Genomic DNA, 14580 nt, shown 5'->3' on the forward strand with positions numbered 1-14580 from the left:
AGCACTGCATATCCATAACTGTCTATATATTTCAATCTACCTGCTTTCTATTCCTCTTGTGCTTATCTCCATTGCTGATTTCAATTATTATTAGGAGTAGTAGCTTTTGTTTTATTTTTTATTTTTGTTTTATTTGTATTTATTTTTATTCTGTGATTAAGTGCGATCTTTTGTCTTGGTTTTTACGTTGTATTGATTTAAATGTGATTTTTATGATCTTCATGTGATGTAAAGCACTTTGAATTGCCTCGTGTTGAATTGTGCTATATAAATAAATTTGCCTTGCCTTGCCTAAAGTCTAGCTACCTGGTGGATAACAATTGCCAGTATACCGAGCAAGTAACCCTCTTCATCCCTACTTCCTTGCCCTTCGCTTGTCTTGTCAGCTTATCATTACCCCCTCCCTTCTTTTCTCTCTCCCTGCACCAGCTGCACGTCAGAGCAGCTGCCGCTCACACTCTCACCATCGCCAGGGGCTGGGCTGTTTTACCCGACGTGGCCATTGCAGCCAGACTGCTGCTTGCGAAAGTATTTGTCAACTTATGACATTTTAATGCTTCGCTCTCCAGTTTCTTTAATTTTTTCTAACTAACGTTCTCTGTGCCACTCTTCTCTTTTTTTTTTTTTTTTTTTTTTTTGCCACCACCATCCACATTGTGCATTAACGCTCGTCACTATTTTGCTTCCACAAGGAACCAATGAAGGCTACTCTGTGTGTTCTTCGTTTTTCTATTAGATTGGCGGTGAAAAGCCAGGCGCATTGCTGCCACCTGTCGGATTGGATGCGAACTGTAGATAATCAGAGGATGGGGGGAAAAACAGTGATGTATAATGAATGGCGGCCACTGGCCGTCCAGGGCACCGGCCGTTCTGTGATCCTCCAGAAGCCACAGATTACCAGTCTGCCCCTGCCTCGATGTGCGTTTGTGTGGAAATTTAGTTCACGAACAACGAAAAAAAACTATTCACCGAATCTAGCAAAACTCTTTACACGGCTATTAGAACCCACCCCCCCCTCCTATTCCTTCAAATGGCTCTGTTGACAGAAGGACTGTTATTGTTGTTGTAATATAGTACTTATAAGGGCCAAATAAAAGGAAAAAGAAGGACAACGACGGAGGTCTGCAACCCGCGGCTCTAGGACCACGTGCGGCTCTTTAGCGCTGCTCCGGAGCTTTTTTTTTTATTTTGAAAATGGAAAAAGATGGGAGAGGGAAATATATTTTTTGTTTTAAGAAGACTTCTAGGAGGACAAACATGACACACACATTCTTTCAATTCATTAATATTGTAATGAAGTTAAACTTGTGGTGGCATCGTACAACAGAGTAGTCACGTGGTGCCTCATTCTCTATAGCAGTGGTCTCCAAACTATTCCACATAGAGCCACAGTGGGTGCAGGATTACATTCCAACAAAACAATGAAATGAAATTTTTTTTTAAATTCCCCGTGGCAAGACATGGTGAGGCTGTCCGACTCCGATGCAGCCCACATCCACAGCTTCAAAAAATCCTAGGGGAGACACTGCATTGTCAATTAAAGTGTTACCAAATACCATAACTCGCAATTAATGAAACAACTGGAACAGTAATTGAGGAAATGATTAGCACAGAACAGGAATTTTGAATGTTATTTATATCTGTAGAGCTCCAATGCATGCTAGGAGGCATGTTGGACAACAACAACGTTGACAGCAGGTGACAGCAGAGGTAGACTGTCTCCCTCACGGGAGCAGTGAAAGCCAAATTGAGCTTCTTCACAGGCACTTTACGCCTACATTCTGTTGCATTTCTCATCTTTAACACAAGATGAAGTGAGTCACTTAATCGGTGCTTCTACATGATTTCAAGAGTCCAACCGTGACAAAAGTGTTGTAAACAATGTGGGAAATTTCACTTTTTATTTTTTATTCAAATGAACATAAAATCATCCAATGTGATTTATGTGATGATCAATTGAGCTTCAGTAGTGTAATCTACATTTACATATTAGGGTTATGACAGTGTTGTCACAGATTACCTAAAAAAGTAAATTAATTACCGATTACTGATTACACCTCAAAAAAGTAATCTAGTTACTTTACTGATTACTTTATCATCAAAGTAACTTATCACTTTTTACCAATTTTTGCTCCTTTTGCTGCCTCAACATAAAAATAACAAACATTTCATCACATGTAATTGAGTTTTTCACATAAGGCTTAATCTTTGAGTTAGCGGGGGTTTAATTAGTCGATGGAGTTGATTTCAACCATTATTGACTCACCCTAGCTTAGCCATTCTGGAACCCTAAAACTAACAAATTACAGACACACTGCACGAAATTTGTTTCAATAAACTCCAACGACTAATTAAACCCCCGCTAACTCCAAGATTAAGCCTACTGTCAAATATTCTGAACATACCCTTTGAAATAAAGACCGAGTCCGTAAAATGTTGTTTATAAAAGTTGTAAAGCAATATAACAAAAAAAAAAACAAATATAACAAAAATCCTACAACGTACAGTTTTCATAATGGGTCAAAATCATTTTACAAACAGATCATGTGACTAGCACCTTGGAGACTATCCTTTGCTTTGCTTAGCCCAAACTACATCAGAGGAGGCAAGATGGATATTTAGAATTTCTTTAAACCTAAGGTTTCAAACGCTACCAACAACAACTTGAACAGTTGATTGAACTCAAACAGTGTCAAAATGTTTATATATATATACAGTATTGGCCAAAAGTTTGGAGATACCTCAAAGGTGGACACTGAAGAATGTAGAATACAAAACCTGTTTTCAGTTATTTCACTTTTTTTTTGCCATTCCACATGTTCGTTCATAGTTTTGATGTCTTCAGTGAGAATTTACAATAGTAGTGAAAATATATAAAACGCAAAAATGATGAAGCGTGCCCAAACGTTTGACTTTCGTTTCAGTCATCAACATGCTTCTCCCCTGTCAAGTTCAAAAATAGATCCTTAGGTGGACATTCGTAAAATTACCCAAAAATAAGGCGAGAAGACACGGTTTCTTGGCCAAGGAGAGCAAAGGAGGAACTAGACTGTATAGTCACCAAAATTGATCTCAGGAAAAAACCCTCCTTGGTATTTTTATTTAGGGGTTTGCCGCCCTGAGGGAGGGGGAAGCAAGCTGGAGACACCCATGTGATTGGATATGTGTGAGCATGTAGGTGGAACTAAGTAAGTACACGTATATAAGCAAAGGCTCATGTAAACAATGGTCAAAATGACCCAGACACTTCAGTTATGCAACACTGCAGCCATGGAAGATGTCCTCGGATGGAAAATTGTCCTCGAAGGTCTAGACGAAAGTCCAGACGCCAGGTGCTGAAGATGTCTCGGAAGGTCTAGTTACACAATGATGCGGCCATGAAGCAAGGCAGTTGTCATCCCGGCCCTCTTTTAGTCTTTGTAACACTTATGCATTATACTACAACCTAGTATAGCAAGCAATAATCATTTACTGGTTATAGTAATCATTTACTGGTTATATCAATAAGAAAAATATTATTATGCAATTGTTAGGGCTCCTTGATTACAGGCTGGAGACCAGACGGGGGGAAGCGACGACAGCTGCGAGCCATTAACATCAGCCGCCTACAAAAGCCTGATCGTCGTTGCCACTCGTCGCCAGACCAACTCTTTCGGCATTCCCGTCAGTCACGTCCAGCACTCAGGTATTTACCGACATATATACTCCCGGCCAGGGGCGGACTGGGACTAAAAAGCAGCCCTGGACTTTGACTCAGCCCAGCCCATAAGAATCGCTATACGAAGGGAAACACAGACCCCATAGGGGGGTCCGGGAACATGCCCCTCCCGGGAGAATTTTTTTTTTTTTTTACATTTTATTGTAAAATGCACCAATTTCGTGCACTTTGAGAGAAAAATGAAGAAAATGTGTCTAGACTGTGACTGTCTGACTACGGGCGCTCAAAGTACTGCAAGGCTGAACTGGAGTTGGATTCATTTTCTGTACTAGCTCTATGATCAACCTGAATAAACAAATGAAAGAATTTATTTTTCAAAGCAAGTTTTACGTATCCAATTGATTATAATATATCTCTATAGATCTCTGTCTATAAAATGACTTCATTGTTTATGCCATAATTCAGTGGTCTCCAAACTATTCCACATAGGGCTGCGGCGGGCGCAGGATTTCATTCCAACAAAACAAGACAAAACCTCTGCACCAATCTGGTGTCTTACAAGTGTAATCAGTTGATTGCAGTCAGGTGCTGCTTGTTTTAGCAGAAACTTCATTGGTTAAACTGTCGGTACTCGATCGGTTAAAACAAAAACCAGGCCCCACAGCGGCCCTTGAGGACCGGTTTGGAGACCCCTGCCATAATTAATCTTGCCATACAAATAATAAATTTCAATGAAAATACAATACACATTTCAAGACAAATCCTGTATACATAAACTTCATTGGCAAGTATTAACCAGAAAACAAAATGATATATAAATGATTAATAATGTATATAACATCAATTTAACTACCTAAACTTTAAAGTAAAACCATTCATTTTATTAATATTTTGTTATATTTCTTCTGAATTAATATTGCTATGCTGCGTGTGCATACATTGTTTTACGGCTAAAATATTTTTTCTTAGGAGAGGGATAGTAGGACTAGCATACTGTAACTTGACACGATTGCAAACGGGTACATCGACTAGCTGGCACTAACCCTTTAATTGTCATTTATTTGATTTAAAATGTAGCTACCTGATGGATAACAATTGCCAGTTTACAGAGCAAGTAACCCTCTTCATCCCAATTTACTTGCCCTGCGCTTGTCTGGGGAACTTCCAACAGTTTATCGTTGCCCCCTCCCTCTTCTTTTCTCTCTCCCAGCACCGTCTGCACGTCAGAGCGGCTGCAGCTCCCTCTCACCATCGCCGGGAGCTGAGCTGTTGTTACCCGACGTGGCCGTTGCAGCCAGACTGCTGCTTGCGAAAATATTTGTCGATTTATGACATTTTAATGCTTCACTCTCCAGTTTCTTTAATTTTTTCTCTCTAACCTTCTCCGCGCCACCCTGCTCTTTTCAGTTTTTTTGCCACCACCATCCATATTGTGCCAGGCCCGGATCTAGGATTACCCACCAGAGTGGGCACTAAGAAATCTTGAGGGGGCACCCCAATGCAGGCTTTTTTTTACCCTCTGTATTTCTCCGGGCTTGGGACTGGCACAAGTAGGACACTGGCTTGTGTCACATTGAGGCTGCATTAATTTTTGGGGGGTTTATTTGTTTTTTTTCATTCATCTATCTACTTATTCTCGCGGTCAGCTTAATGTCACAATGACGTCATCTCGCATAGCAAAGTGTCGCCATTTTGAGATGGGGGCACACACAGGTAAACATCCGTAGACAAACGTCTGAAATTCATATATTTCAGCTGTGTTTTGCGTCTTTTTTTCATAAAGACGTCTTAAACATGACTTATTATTATCACGAGTCACTGCCGACAGACGCGAGGAGGCGATGCAACTTAAAATAAGCGTGTATTGGCCTGCAAATCTGCCCGTACAAAGTCGCAGCTGATAGCTGGATAAACAATCCAAAGGAATTGCCTGCAGTGGAGTTCGGAAACATCTACAACTACCTAATAAAGTCACCCAGTAAGTTGACCTTCATCAATTACGTGGAATATGTACTGTGTGGAACTAAGAAAACTGGTAGTATATACGGAGTGATTATTTCTGCCGTAACCGGTAATTCGCCTCCAAGCATTACTGTATTTATGCAAAATAACCAATTCCCACCAGGCCAATAATATACCGATTGACCGATCAGAGCAGCAGTCGGCTGCAAATGTAATTGTGCCTGGATTTAGGTTCCCACTGGCGAGAATGGTCCACGGAACAGTCTTCTTTTACTGTTCCTCGATTAATTGCTTCATCCATTTGCTTGTCCTTTTTTTCTCACGAGGAAGAATGAAGAATTTCAAATGCGGCTCCAAACTCTTCCTTGTGTTACAACCCGCAACACGGCAACTTTTAGTCATTCCGACGGGAAAAAAAAGACCGCAAATAAGACAAAAGTTCAACGCGTTTGTACTACAATGCAGGACAGAGCAACTGCTTGTGACTCGTGTTTTTGCCCCCATATCAATATGGCGACGCTTTGTTGTGGCTGGTGACGTCATTAATGCCCGGATGTCCGACTGCGAGAATGTGTCTGGAGGAGTGAGAGGAAGCGCGCGGATAACAAACGAGGTTGGAAAAACAGCTTGTTTTGGTGAATGCTTGTTCGATGTGTGTGAGGATTTGGGGGTCGGTGAAAACATTGCCGGCTGAATATAATTGACCTAATCCTCCGGTCAGAGAAGATGCAGCAACTTCAGTTGGTTTGATGAAATTAAATTACAGTTTTTTCATTCCTTTGAGCCGTTTAAATGCATTTGGACATTAATTTGAAAGTGTGTGGTTTGTGTATCAAAAAGAAATAAAGAAAAACATCAATAAACGTATTATAGTGAAATAACATGTACAATTCACAATAAAATGAATTGAATGAATTCCAGCCTAAACCGAACTAGGCGTTATCCAAAAAATGACCACTAGATGTCCACATTGGACAAGCAATTAACCATCAATAATAAATGGCAATTCCCACAAACAAGAGGGCTGCTATAGCTGCAAGCTAAGCACTAGGTAGCTAAATGAATCAGAAAACTACCATCACAATGGACAACGATCTCAAATCTGAACATTGAATGGGATTAATTTCGGGATGTACCCTTAGCGATCCAATACAGTGCAACTTGTACATATATTATCACGCTCTAGGCGCTACGTTAGCAATAGAATGCTACGAGCGGAGCTAACGTGCTACGAACTACAAACAATAATAAAGAGTACTGATATAAGCACAAGCATCACATATATGATTGCAGTATATATGGAGAACATTATAACTTACTTATCGGCCGAGGACGAACTTTTTTTCCTCAACCGCGGTCTTTTTAGAATACTCTGCGCATGTGCAACAACGCAGTTGTCCCAAAGCGAGGCAGTTCGCTGTCCAGCCCTCACAGCAGGGAATTCACAACAGCGTGGTTGCGGCCAACAGTAACCGTTAATTGTGCAATAAAAAAGTAGGTGAGACCAACTCTCCGTGCGTTCTCTATATCCAATGTGACGCTACAGTAGATATTCCCGACATTTTTATTGGGTGGGCACGACTCACGTCTGGGTGGGCCGTGCCCACCCTGGCCCACCCATACATCCGGCCCCGTATTGTGCATTAACACTCGTTGCTATTTTGCTTCCACAAGGAAGGAACCAATGAAGGCTACTCTGTGCTTTCGTCGTTCCTAGTCTATCAGATTGGCGGTGAAAAACCAGGCGCATTGCTGCCACCTGTCGGATTGGATGCGAACTGTAGATAATCAGAGGATAGGGGGGATAAAAACAGTGATGCATAATGAATGGCGGCCGCCGGCCGTCCAGGGCACCGGCCGTTCTGTGATCCTCCAGAACCCACAGATTACCAGTCCGCCCCTGCTCCCGGCTAATCTGACCTTTGTTCCGTCCCAGGATTCCTCGTGCCTGCTCCCTGACCTGTACCGTTGCCTGATATCACGTCTACGCCTGCCAGCGATCACACGACGTGCACGTGTGCTACAACGACCCTCGACGCGCCGCTGAAAATAAACCTTGTAAAATAATAACGGAATTTTCCCTTGTCTGCTTTGGGGTCCGATTCCCAGCGCTCCCTAACAGTTTGGTCTGGCCACGTGGACCCCGCGGACATGGATCAGAGTTCCACTTCCCCGTCGTTCCCCGCCGTGGACCGTCACGTGCAAGCCCTCGAGTACCTTTTCCAAAAGGTAGGAGAAATCTCTCTGGCTATTCAGTCTATCCAAACGCAGTTTACGCCACTCCCCGAGCGACCGACATCGTCACCCCGCCGAGGCTTCGTCTCCTCCCCGCCGACGCCACGCGAGCCACACGTGCCCCCCCCTGCTCCCTACGATGGCGACTTGGGCTCTTGTCGTGCCTTTTTAGTGCAGTGCGCTCTCGTATTCGATCAACAGCCGCATACATACAGTAGCGAACGGGCCAAGATCGCTTACCTGATCGGGTGCCTTCGTGGGAGAGCCCTGAGCTGGGCGGCAGCCTTGTACGAGAAGGGCTCAGCGGCGTGCGCCTCGTATGCCGATTTCACAGCGGAGATGCGCAAAGTTTTCGATCACCCAGTCCGTGGTAAGGAAGCCGCCAAACGCATAATGTCCATCCGTCAGGGGGAACGCAGCGTCGCAGAGTTCTCCGTGGAATTCCGCACGCTTGCGGCGGAGAGTAATTTCAACGACGCCGCGCTACAAGAGGTCTTCACCAGCGCTCTCAGCGAATCCCTCAAAGACGAGCTAGCTTCCAGGGACGAGCCAGGTAATCTCGACCATCTTATTAATCTTTCGATTAATATCGATAATCGACTCCTCGAAAGACGACGTCAACGCCGCGAGCTGCAGTCTTCCCCTTTTCACCGTCCTCCTTCCTCAATTATGGCCCCTCCTCCGGGGTTTTCTACACATGCCATTGCCTCTACTCTGCCCTCTGCTGGGAACCCGGAGCCCGTGCAGCTTGGACGAGCCAGGATCTCTGTGGAGGAACGCACACGTAGGCTCACTACCCAGTTATGCCTTTACTGTGGCCAGGAGGGGCATTTTCTGCGCCAATGTCCGGTACGTCCAAGCTCATCTGTAAGTGAGGAAATATTGGTGAGTCACGCGTCCAATAAATCTTCAGCTCGGCTCCAGCTCTCAGCCACTCTTTCATGGAAGGATCAGACCCGCATGGTGATGGCCTTGGTTGATTGTGGAGCTGATGAGAGCTTTATTGATCGCAGGTTGGCAGCTCAGCTGGGTGTTGGAACCCGCTCATTACAGTTTCCCTTGAGAACCACTGCACTCAATGGACAGGTTCTGTTTAGTGTGGAGGAGCAGACGGAGCCTCTCCACCTGCTCCTTTCTGGAAATCACCGAGAGATAATCAGTCTGTTTGTCATAGATTGTCCTCGCACTCCATTGGTCCTGGGGCTACCCTGGCTCAAGAAGCACAACCCTGCGGTGGATTGGACCCAGCCCAAGCTCACTTCGTGGAGTGACCACTGTCACCATAATTGTTTAAAAGCGGCCTTGGTTCCTGCCTATCCTGTCCGGGACTCAGTCCAGCCTGATCTGTCTTCGGTCCCGGTTTGCTACCACGACCTTGGGCTCGTTTTCAGTAAGGACCGTGCGGCAGCTCTGCCCCCCCCACCGCCCATATGACTGTGCCATAGACCTCCTTCCGGGTGCCGCCCTTCCTAAAGGGCGCATTTATAAGATCTCTGAACCTGAGAGGGAGGCGCTGCAGTCGTACATCACAGAGTCCTTGGCTACAGGTATAATCCGTCCATCCTCCTCCCCTGTTGGTGCCGGCCTTTTCTTTGTGGGGAAAAAGGAGGGCACATTGAGGCCAATCATAGATTTCCGTGGTCTTAACAAGATCACAATTAAGAATACATACCCACTCCCCTTGATGGACTCTGCGTTCACACCCCTCCATGGCGCACGTATTTTCACCAAGCTAGACCTATGCAGCGCCTATCATCTGGTCCGTGTCAGGGAGGGAGATGAGTGGAAGACCGCGTTCAACACTCCCCTAGGCCATTTTGAATATCTTGTCATGCCTTTTGGACTCTCAAATGCCCCCGCGGTTTTCCAGAACCTGGTCAACGACGTGCTGAGTGACATGATCAACAGGTTTGTTTTCGTTTATCTTGATGACATCCTGATTTTCTCCCCTAACCCCACAGAGCATGAGCAGCATGTGCGCCAGGTTCTCCAAAGACTCCTGGAAAACCGGCTGTACGTAAAGGCTGAGAAGTGCGAGTTCCACATCTCCGAGACCTCTTTCCTCGGCTACGTCATTGCCAAGGGCGAACTCCGCATGGACCCTGGTAAGCTAACCGCTGTGGTAGAGTGGCCACGGCCCACCGATCGGAAGCAACTCCGGCGTTTCCTTGGGTTCGCAAACTTTTATCGGAGGTTAATCAGAAACTACAGCAAAGTCGCAGCTCCACTTTCGGCCCTCACATTGACTGCTTCACAGTTTCGCTGGTCTGACTCCGCTGATGCTGTCTTCAAGGACCTAAAACGGCGCTTTACTTCTGCCCCTGTGCTGGCTCACCCCGATCTTTCGTTACAGTTCATTGTGGAAGTAGATGCCTCTGAAGTGGGGGTGGGGGCAGTACTATCCCAACGGCAAGCTAGAGACGGAAAGGTGCACCCATGTGCGTTCTTCTCCCATAGGCTCTCCCCAGCCGAACAAAATTATGGCATCGGGGACCGCAAACTGTTGGCTGTGAAACTTGCCTTGGAGGAGTGGCGCCATCTGTTGGAGGGCGCTCGCCAGCCATTCATAGTTTTGACCGACCACAAGAACCTGGAGTATCTAAGATCCTCTAAGAGACTCAATCCACGTCAAGCCAGGTGGGCCATGTTTTTTGAACGCTTTAATTTCTCTCTTTCCTACATCCCAGGGTCACGGAATATTAAGCCTGATGCCCTGTCCCGCCAGTTCCTGCCCGGCAAAACTAAAGAGGAACCGGCTCCCATACTCCCTTCCACTTGTTTTCTCGCATCAGTGGAATGGGAAATAGAGTCAAAGGTCAAGGAGGCCCTTGGTGAACATCCTGACCCCCGGGAGGGCCCCCAGAGCGACTTGTTTGTTCCTGAATCCGTCCGTCCGCAGGTGCTAGAGTGGGCCCATTCATCCCGTCTGTTCTGCCACCCAGGTATCCGCAGAACCCTGGCCGTGCTGCGCCAACGGTTCTGGTGGGCCACCATGCTGGAGGACACTCGGTCTTTTGTCATGGCTTGCCACATCTGCGCCCGCGGTAAGAACTCTACCAAAGCCAGCGCTGGGCTGCTCCGCCCCCTTCCTATCCCTGGTCGCCCGTGGTCCCATATCGCCCTGGACTTTGTCTCCGGCCTGCCCCCATCCAGAGGAAACACGATCATACTCACCGTGGTGGACAGGTTTTCTAAGGGGGCCCGCTTTATCCCACTTCGCAAACTCCCGACAGCAAAGGAGACCGGAGAGCTGCTGGTCCAACACGTCTTCCGCCTGCACGGCATACCATCCGACATTGTATCGGATAGGGGTCCGCAATTCACCTCCCAGGTATGGAAAGCCTTCTGCGCAGCCCTGGACGTTGGTGTGAGTCTCTCCTCAGGTTACCACCCCCAAACCAACGGCCAGTGCGAACGCACAAATCAGCAGCTGGAAGCGGCGCGGCCCTCCGCTGTGTGGCGCAGTCATGTCCCAACACTTGGAGTGACCATCTTCCCTGGGTTGAATATGCCCATAACACCTTGCCGAATGCCTCCTCAGGTATGTCCCCCTTCCAGTGCTCACTGGGCTATCAACACCCTTTGTTCCCTTCCCATGAGCAGGACATTGCGGTGCCCTCAGTGCAAAGGCACATCAGCTGGTGCAATAACGTTTGGAAAAGAGCGCGTGCTGCACTTATCCGCTCTTCTGAGAGTTCCCAGACCCAATCCAACCGTCGCCGTGCACCAGCACCGGTCTACTCTGTGGGTCAGAGGGTATGGCTCTCCTCCAAGCATCTGCCACTAAGGGTTGACTCCAGGAAACTGGCTCCACGTTTCGTCGGCCCCTATGAAATAGAGAAGGTGGTGAATCCTTGCTCAGTCCGCCTCAAGCTCCCAAGGTCTCTCCGTGTCCACCCCACCTTCCATGTTTCCCAGATCAAGCCAGTCTCGTTAAGCCCGTTGTCCCCCCCGGTGCCGACTCCTCCTCCTCCATTGTCAATTGACGGGCACCCAGCTTTCAAAGTGAGGCGGCTCTTGGACGTCCGCTGCCGTGGCCGTGGGTTGCAGTATCTGGTCGACTGGGAGGGCTATGGTCCTGAAGAGCGGAGCTGGATCCCTGCCAGGCAGGTGTTGTGCAAGTCCCTGATTCGCGAGTTCCATCGTGCCAATCCCGGTCGCCTGTCTCGGACGCCTGGTGGCGCCCGTGGGGGGGGGGGGGGGGTACTGTTAGGGCTCCTTGATTACAGGCTGGAGACCAGACGGGGGGAAGCGACGACAGCTGCGAGCCATTAACATCAGCCGCCTACAAAAGCCTGATCGTCGTTGCCACTCGTCGCCAGACCAACTTTTTCGGCATTCCCGTCAGTCAGGTATTTACCGACATATATACTCCCGGCTAATCTGACCTTTGTTCCGTCCCAGGATTCCTCGTGCCTGCTCCCTGACCTGTACAGTTGCCTGATATCACGTCTACGCCTGCCAGCGATCACACGACGTGCACGTGTGCTACAACGACCCTCGACGCGCCGCTGTAAATAAACCTTGTAAAATAATAACGGAATTTTCCCTTGTCTGCTTTGGGGTCCGATTCCCAGCGCTCCCTAACAGCAATAGTATTATGCATGTATTAGGTATGTATGAGCACAAGCAGATATTCAATCAATCAAGCAAATATTCAATCAAGCCTCGATAATTAACTCAACATCCGCCTAGTCCCACAAATGTAAAACTCTGCCTATGATTACAAACTCTTAACTACACTGTAAAATATTAAAAGTTGACTTTACTAAAAAAATATATGCAAACTTGCTGCCTTAAAAAAAATAATTTATGTTGACTTAGATGAATTAGATTTGATTAACTTAATTATTGTGAGTTGGCAGTACTCAAATTAACTTTAAAAAATTGGATTATAGTCACTTGTTTATTTTGAGTTGGCAGTACTCAAACTAACTTAAATAACTGGATTACAGTAACTTGTTTATTTTGAGTGTACAGTACTCCCATCATATTCAGGTCAACTTAATTTTCTTGACCTAAAAGAATTCCACAATAGAAATTACATCTGCACATACTAATTTCATTAAAAACACATTATCTAACAGTAATGACCCCCAAAACACAATAAATGGAGAACACTCATTGGATTAATTCAATGGAATTAAAATTTACTTTAAAATGCTCAAAAGTGCATTTAATGGGAGACACTGGCTCCTGGCAGGCTGAACGGTGTTTGGTTAATGCTCAGTATCAATGAACAATCAGTGGATTAATTATAAACCCACTTTTGCAAACATTTTGCACCTCATACAAAGTATAAGTACCTAAAATAACCTTTTGCTACAGAAATTACTGAATAATACCTGAACTGCATCAATGTCCACTCCTATCCTGTAATTTCCAAAGACTAACAGGCGAGATCCTATTATCATAATTTCAGGACATTAACTCAGCATTGAAGACATGGCGTCAAACTAGTTTCCCATTACAACATGAGCTTGAGCTCTGGTAAAGCTAACAGTTCTGATTTCTCCAACAATATTAATGATCAAAACTGGAACTACAATCAACATTGTGCCATGGTTTAAACTGCGCAGCAGTGATAAAATAAACAAAAATACAGAACTCTTTTTAAAACACACAACTCAGTTCAAATTCAAATTTCACTTTAACACCTGATACAGTAAACAAGATACTTTGTTTTTTTCACATCACTAAAAGAGTAAATGCAAAACGTGTACTGGAGTTATACACCTGAGAAACCTAAAATCTTACCAAGAATATGTGTCTTATTTTTATTCAAATTCTAATTTCATATTAAGCTTTTTCCTCTTAAAAAAAAAAAAAAAAGTAATTTCTATTCAAAAATATGTCATTAGTATATATATATATATATTTTTTTTTTTTCAATCAAAGAAAAAGTCATGTCAATCAAAAAAATTTGTTTGAATGCAAAAATAAATTTGTAAGTCAAAAAATATGTTTGAAAACTATTTTTCTTTGATTGAAAAAAAATTTTTTTTTTATTTAATTCTTTTTTTTTTTTTTTTAATTGAAACAACTTTTTTGATTGATGTAATTCTGCGTTTGGACCACATTTTGGCTAGGACATTTGTGTCTTTATTATTCAATCAAAAAATAAGTTGCTTCAAACAAAAAATGTATATTTTCAAAAGAAAATTACTTCAATAAAAAACATTTAAAAAAACAATTGTAGAAAAAAGGTTTGAATGTGAGAAAATATTTGAGACTCAGAAATTTACACTTTATTTTTCATTGAAACTGTTTTCTTTGATTGAAGCAATCATTTTTGTTTTTGAAAAAAAAAAAAAAAAACTTTTGCAAAAATATTTTTTTGAAAAAATATATATATATATTTTTTAATTTTTATTTTTTAATTGACGTGTCACTTTTTTTTTGAAAAGCAAAAAGATTTAAACTTTTTTTTTTTTTTTTAAGGTGGAAAAAGTTTTGAAGGCACTTTTTTTTCGGTTGAATCATTTAGACACGAGATCCAACTTCAACGCTACTTCTGACATGTTTGAGTGGCAGGTGATTACGCCAATGGCATAAAAGCAGGAAGCAAAAATAATGGCCACCAGGGCTCCATCCAGCCATCGGACTCTGCTCGAGTCCAAGCCGAAAATAGGGCACCGGTACGGGGGTGTGACATCGGCATCTCACCGGTGTGCCGGCGATGGTACGGTGCCCTGTTGCGGCACACTGGCGGACCCCGATATCAC

The sequence above is a fragment of the Corythoichthys intestinalis genome, chromosome 1 (genome assembly GCF_030265065.1).
Source record: "Corythoichthys intestinalis isolate RoL2023-P3 chromosome 1, ASM3026506v1, whole genome shotgun sequence".
In the NCBI taxonomy this organism is placed as follows: Eukaryota; Metazoa; Chordata; class Actinopteri; order Syngnathiformes; family Syngnathidae; genus Corythoichthys; species Corythoichthys intestinalis.